The sequence below is a fragment of the Medicago sativa genome, chromosome 5 (assembly GCF_051527215.1).
Source record: "Medicago sativa cultivar Bolivia chromosome 5, Bolivia_mono, whole genome shotgun sequence".
NCBI classification, from domain to species: Eukaryota; Viridiplantae; Streptophyta; class Magnoliopsida; order Fabales; family Fabaceae; genus Medicago; species Medicago sativa.
In genome coordinates, this window is record NC_140753.1 from 20,634,450 (window position 1) to 20,642,422 (window position 7,973).

The window sequence follows — 7,973 nt, forward strand, 5'->3', positions numbered from 1 at the left end:
TGTTCTTAGACTTGGGAACTCTAAAAATTTCAATTTTCGTTATAAAAATTGAACATTCAAGCTCATCAATTTTATTTTCCAAAATTCACAGTCATCAATAAATATGATAAAAATATCATTTTATCATTTCTAATTTATGTGTCTTCAAATTAACACATATCATAATTTATTATGTTTAGAGATTCAATTCTCTAAATTCTGATTTATATGAACTTTTGGTTCATATATCTTGACTGCAATAAATAAAATTGTCTAATTATATAACGTTGGAATTAAGTCCAAGTTACTCAAAAATTAAACTTGTTCATGATCAATTTTGATATTGATAGATCTCTGGCAAGTGCACCAAATACTATCGAAGTAGTAAAAATATCGATCCCACGAGGACTGTTTTAACTTCAATAATACAATCGCGTTATAAGAATAGGATGTATAAAAGTTTATTTTAGTTTGCCACTAGGCAGTAGATTTGGTTTGATTTTAAGAAATCAAATAAAATAGTAAAGATTTGATTAAGAAAATAGGAGAGAGATGAGATCAGGTCTTCGAATCCTCTATGTTTCCCCTAATTGGTTACTGCACCTATTATTACTAATGATTCTCTAGTTTCACGATAGTTAACAAATTAGCCCTAATCAATCCCTTGAGTTAGGACCCTCTTTTTAAACTACAACCCCTAATTCCTTAGGTGGTCTAATAATCATCAAAGGTTTAAGCACGTTAACCTAATATCACTAACAAACGATTATCCATTCCTAGACTAACCATGTTTATTAGAACAATTCAATTAGGTCTAAGTCGAAAGCTATGGTCAGTAGTCATTCGATCTCACAAAATCATGTTTATATTTGATCAGGATATAAAAAGCATTAAGAACAATTGAATTGAATGAAAACTAGAATATCATTAATAAGTAATAGAGTTTCACAGCAACATATGATCAATTAGGGTTACATAGGTTCATCTCCGACCTAATCTCTAAGAGATTTAGCTACTCATAATTGAGTTTACAAATAGCATAATCAATGAAAGAATTAAAACATACATAAACTGGGTTAGAGATGATGAAATCCTCTCCGCTGCAGCCTTCTGGGTGTTAAAATCGCACTTTCGTTCTCCAAAATCGTAACCCTTGTTCTTCAGATTGAGTGCAGTGTTTATAGAAGTCATGGGCCTGACCCATCAAAATCGCGCCGCGCCTTGTTAATTGGCGTGCCGCGATTTCCCCTTTACAGGAAGTGTGTATTTTTGCTTCAAAAATCGCAGCACGGCTTGAAATTGGCGTGGCGCGATTTCCTTCGAACAGACTTCAAATTTTAAGCTTTTTGCACTCCAGAACAGTATAAATTGCATGAGAACTCTATCAAAATGTCACAATAAGTCCCTAATATTACGTAATGACAGAATGTCATCAGACATGTCAAATATTAAAATCACACAACTAATAAAATAGAAGGAGAATTTAATTTTTAACATACCATCAAAGTGCAGTCTTTTCCCACAAGAATGCATGGTACACAAGTCTTTCTTTAAGTCTGAGTTAACTCAGTCTTATTCAATAGAAATCTGAAATTCAGATTCTTTCTTATTTTTATATGAAATATTTGAAACAAATTTCTCATATAATTTCTAATTCATCAAAACCTTTTTCAATTTGATCCATTCATTGATTTTTCAATGTTCATATTTTGTACAGAAAACATTATGATGGTTAAATTGTCTTCTTGTTCGACGGTACATCCCAAACTATTCATTAAAGAGGCTCTGTTGAGAACATGACCGATCAACTTTAACAATTTATTTCTTATCATGATGATGATTATATAATAAGAATTTCATGTTACTGATTCATAAGGAAAAACAACACGTAAGCATGTGTTATTAATTTTCATCCTGAAAATTTTGAGTTAATCAAGACAAAACCGCAACCTCACGTTATTTTTTCCTTTTCAGTCCAAACATTTTCTTATGTTTCACAAACTCGTCTGTTTTATCATTATCAATGATAATCTTAAACTTTTTAGTGTTGTTGTTATATCAACAACAAACACTTCATCGTTTCGGTCGAAATATGTAATTCTTATAGCTTGATTTATCCATAATTTATTTAGGGACAATTTAATCTCAATAAGTAACATCTCCGGTAGACATAGCATATCGAAACGTCTTAAAATTGTTGTTTTTGGATTTCCAAACTGTTAAATTTGAATTTCCAAATTTCTATCATCTACCGAAGTTGTTACTAGGTTGAGTCACGACCAGGTCGCTCTCTTTAAGACGTTTCGAGGCACTACCCAAAGTTGTGCAAGGTAGACTATCAACCACGCCGCCTCCAGGATAAAACAAGCCCAACTACAACTGTTCGATTAACTACTGCACTGTAGAAAAATCGTTCGAGAATTACACCCTCAAAATATGGCTCAATCGTTTGATCGAAGCCACTCGATACGGTACGTAACCGCTCTATTCGAAACCGTTCAAATTAATATGGTATTATTACCATTCTATTATGGTGCTGAGACCACTCAAATATGGTGTTACCACCATTCTAACTTCTCCAAAACATGAATATGGCACTACGACCACTCAAATATGGTGATACCACCATTTCTCATTAAAATAATATAAATATACTGTTAAGATCATTCTTTAATATGATCTTAATAGTACTCAATATTCCGAAGAATCGTATATTATCGAAGGGACTATGAACTTAAGACTAAGGGACTATGGGCTTAAGAACACTCTTAATACCGAAGGGACAGAAAGGAGTAGAAGCAGAAGAAACTTGTTAAAAACAAGTCGGAGGGAGAAGAGAGGAAAAAACACAGGAAGCATCAACTGTGAATTTTCGGTGTAAAGAATAAAATGGGGCGAGCTCTCCTTTTATAGGGAGAGTTTGAAACAAAAAACGAGTGACTTGGGGATTAAGTCTGCTTAATCCTTAAGCAAACGCGTTTTGTTTCTTAATTGGATATATCCGGAAGTTTCTGGATATGCTTTTGGATCGGGTCGGATCGTAACAAATTTATTTGTTACGCGTAGCGCTTACGGATAATGATTAAATTAATTAATTAATTAATTTAACATTTTCAAGTGACAAAAAAATATATATCAATTTTTTTTTAAGCGTTCACCCGTTCACAAAATTGGGTACCCCAAGGGCACACCCTTGGAGGTCACTTTTCCCGTATATAAACACTTACTAGTTGGGGTGACCCTTCAATGTGGGACATTTTTAAGTCACACCCACACACTAGTTTTTTCATAGTGTTTTTCTTTCCAATTTTCTTCACTAGAATTAACTAGTGTTCCAACAGCATATGTTGGCAAATAAACTCTCTCTCTCTCTCTCTCTCTCTCTCTCTCTCTCTCTCTCTCTCTCTCTCTCTCTCTCTCTCTCTCTCTCTCTCTCTCTCTCTCTCTCTCTCTCTCTCTCTCTCTCTCTCTGTACTCCATTTGCCTACTCTTTCTCTCTGTACTCCATTTGCCTACTCTTTTCCTTACATAGCAAAATTGTTAAGTATAATTGGAAGTAAATTACACTAAAAATGGGATTTGGCTTTATATATCTTTATAGAAGATTATAGACTACTTTTCTTCTTCTTCACTCGTATGTGACTTTATAGAAGATTATAGATCACTCTTGTTCTTCAATCTTCACCCGCATGTGGATGAAACCGATCCAATCCTTTTGTTATCGTTTTAAAGAGAGAGATATTTTGGAGGAAAGGAGAAACATAACCTGCATGTGCCTTCACTTTTGTTGATTTGAATGACTATCTAATAATTGAAAATATAAAATAGAGATTAATAATGAAACCTGAATCATACAACTCTCCATAAGAAGAGGATATTGCAAATGTCTCAAAAGTCAAAATTCATTTCATATTGGAAAATTGCAACTTGTCATATTAAACTTGTAGTTATCGGTATCAATCTTGCTACATATCCATGGTTGGGACAGGATTTTACTCAAGCAAATTACGCACTTTAGATATTGTGAAGGAGTTATTTGAAATTTATACAAAACATGTAACGTAAATATTGGAAAAAAAGAAGAAAGGGAAACAGACATTTAATTGTTTCGGGCAGTAAAATCATCAAAATATTGTTCTTACATTATGCACAGTAGAGAAAGGAAGCTTTGAACTTACATTTTCTGAAAACATGAACCACTTAATTGAGAAAGAATATGGAACCGTTCAATTGTTACAGTTGTGATTATTGCAATTTCCCAATCCCCTATATATATGTAGAGATAAAACGGAATGACTGGAAGATTCAACAACATAATTGATTGATATGATTGCTTCAACAAACATAAAGTCTGTTAGTAAAAACAATAAATAAAAAGACATACTAAAGTTCAAAATGAATTAAGATAGCATTAGTAGTCTTTTAACTTAGACAAAGTGGAAAGATCAATGGCAGCAAGTCCTTTTCTACTAATGCATATTTGCAGATTTGTTTTACTATGGGGATAAACTTAAGCATTTATTTATTTTTCTTATTTTGCTACTAAATAATTCAAAGTAAATATAAATTAATGAAAAATCGTATAGAAGAGACAAAACTCGGTTGATTCGCTCTTTCTTTTAACGTAGGAGAGTGCTTTGTATATTTCTTCTTGCAGAAAAACCTTGCTTCTTCTTCCATATGAAGACCTTTTCAATTGTAAGAATCTTTTCTTGCAATTCTGATTCAGTTTGGAATGAGGCAGCCATTTGTACATATAAAAGACAGTAGTTTCTTTTATTAGATAGTACATGCAAAGTGAGAGAGGGGAGCTAGAGAGAATCAGAGAAACCAACATACTGCAGTTACATTTTCAATTAAACTGACAGGTTATTTTCAATGCAATTGAAGGGTAAAATTAGACATTCTCATTAAAAAAGAAGGGTAAAATGGGAAAGAAAATAGGCTACAACAAAAGAAAAGTATTGCCTTATTAATAGGTATGGATGAAGAAATTACAGTTTTCAAAAGGAAAAAAATCATAACCGTATGTGCAAAGAAAGGGCGTGTGAGATATGATTAGGGATGGGAATAGGCCAGACCGGCCTACAGGGGCCTACGGCCTAGCCTATGACAGGTCAGACCAGGCTTTTTCTTAAATAGAGAAGGCCTAAGCTTTTTTTTAAGCCTATTTAACTTAAAAGGTCAGACCACATGCCTCTCAAATAGCCTCTGAAGCCTATTAGGCCGGCCTATTTAAGTAATATGAATAATATTATTTATTATTATATTATATTTTTTACTTTGAATTAAAATATAAATTTGTAAACTTTTTCAATAATTTAAGCTTTATTAGTATACATTAATTTTTTGCATATATAAATGTAATGTATTATTATAAACTAGAATAGAAATATGATACAATATATAGTCCAATTCCCTAAAACCTCGTGTTGATTATCAAAAGAGAGCTTAATATAATTGAACTATCAGTTCGCTAGTCCATTTAAACTTAGATCACATTGCTTATTTAAAGATGTTCATAAGATATAAGCTTTTAAATAGCCTAGTAGGCCGTATCAGGCTTTCAGAAGGTCAGACTGAGGCTTAGGCCTTGCAAAGCTTAGCTCGGCCTAACCTATTCCCATCCCTAGATATGATGTTAAACAGCAATGCAGGACGTGGGAAAGATGATTTTTTTAGGTTTTGTTTTATTTTTTATTAATTAATTTCATTAAAGTGACGTGGCAGAATACTGCAATACTATTGGATGACTGTGCAAAGAGCCTTTACACTGTCAGTGCACCACAATTAAACTCAAAAGAAACAACTTTTAACTTTGTTTTTAAAGTTCATATTTTTAACTTTAAGTTTAAAGTTGCTTCTATGTCTGAAAAAAGTTAGGCCAAACGCGCTAGACCAAATAAAAAAAAAAAAAGGGTCAAACGCACCCTAATCAGTTAGTTAGTAAGTCCGTTCTTTTAGCTATCGTATAAACCCAGTCCCTCACACATCATCAATATCAAAAATGATTGTTGAAATTGCAAAATGTTAATAAGATACAACCTTTTTCCATAAGTAACTGTTTTGGTACTTCAACGTTATCCCAGACAATTCTAAATGAAAACTTTGAATATGGAATGAGTTGGATTTTTGCGATAGACATCAACTTATATTCATACCTCCAACATTAATATTAAACCAATTTTTATTTTGAGTAAAATTCAATTTGGTCCTTAGTGATTTTCTCACAGTGGGTAAATTAGTTTCCCGGCTCATTATAATAGATGTCGCAATTTTTTATATAAAAAAAAAGTTGTTGGTCGGGGTTTGTACCCCGGACCTTGCATTGTGCTAAGCTCACAAGGACAGTTGATAGTATAATTAATGTGTCTATTTTATTTATCAATATTATTAAATTGTCATTTGTTAGTTTTTTTTTTGACAAGTGTCATTTGTTAGTTAATGTGTCTATTTTATTTATCAAAATTATTAAATTGTCATTTGTTAGTTAATGTGTCTATTTTATTTATCAATATTATTAAATTGTCTTTTGTTTATATATGTATTTAATTTGATATTTCATATTCTAATATAAATTTAGTAGTATTAATTAAGGGTATATCAAACTTGCAAATCACATAGTAATTTGTATATGAACTTATATTTAAGGAAAAAACTTTTTTGAAAATGTGTTTATAATTAAGAACCGACGAAGTATAAAATTTAACCTTTGTGACTAGTTAAAAATAAAATAAAAATTACGTTCACCTTTTGGATAATGTTGCATCAAAATCATACGTTGATTCTCCCCACCGGTAAATTTCTTCATAGTATCCAACATTGGAGGGACACTCACTATAGATGATTCCTTCTCTTTCCCACCTTGTCTCCCTCCCTTAGAAGTCCAAAGCAAAACGTTTTTGTTTTGAACAACAACCTCTGGACCACTTTATGTAATTTATTGTCCTTCATGCCATTAACTTCACCCATGCACGAGACTTTAGGAGACAGGGTCGTTCCTACGAATTCGAAGGCTCGGCTCTGTAAATGAAAAGTGGTTTGTAACAAAATAAAAACGTATTTATTTTAAAAGAACAATGTTCTATTTAAATTTTTTAAAAGATAAATACAAGGTGTCGTATATATGCGATACACCCAAAGGTGAAAATCACTACCGTATACATGAGGAATCTCAAACCACCCTCCCAAAAAAACATCCACCTAACACCAAAAGCAAGATGACCCAACTCTAATAGGCCTAAAACAAGACAACATAAGAGGAAAAAGAAATCAAATCGGGGAAGAAGAAAAGGAAAATCGGATGGAGTGATGGAGATGGAACGTGTGGTATCAAAGAGAAAGAGAATAAGGAAATTTGTTTTTTTAGTGGAGTAGTACTTAGTAATATTACTGAGCTATGAATTTTTTTTTAGGCTCATTCCTTTGGGGAGGCCCAGCTCCATTGAGCTCTTTGCACACCCCAAAGGTCCAGCATTGTTAAGAGAAGTTGCTTCTTTTGGACTAAAATCAATTCCCCTTTTGGCCTTTCTTCTAGCTTCCTTAGGGAACAATGAAACAACAAGTGTTGTAGGAACTTAGAGTTGGGTTCTTATACCCCGCTAAAGAAACTGGTTGTTTTGATAGAAACTTTAGGAACGTGGTTTTAATTTTAAACAGTACTTTCTCCATCTAGAGTTTATGTGTTGTGTGATATGCTCTTTGGAGCTCAATGGTTTTGAATTATGAACTTGTGAAGAGTGATGCTATGCTAAGATTTATATCATGACATGATATAAGGGACATAAGAGGAGGTAGCTGAAAGGTATGTGATTCATGGTTAGAAAATCATCTAATCATGAAATAAAATTAGGGGCTGATTAAAGAAAGACTATGGTTGACATTTTGAGAGTAAAGAAAGTAATGAAATCAGCTTAAGTCGCTAGCACAATATAATTTTTCATAAATTATAAGTCGTTTTGAGAAGAAGAAAAAAATTGTCATAAATTATAAGT

General features: G+C 32.5%; 1 pseudogene; it reads right to left on the reverse strand.

Annotated features, from left to right (window-relative positions):
* Positions 1 to 6,725: 6,725 nt before the first annotated feature.
* Positions 6,726 to 7,650, reverse strand: LOC146920909 (uncharacterized; annotated as a pseudogene).
* Positions 7,651 to 7,973: the final 323 nt, after the last annotated feature.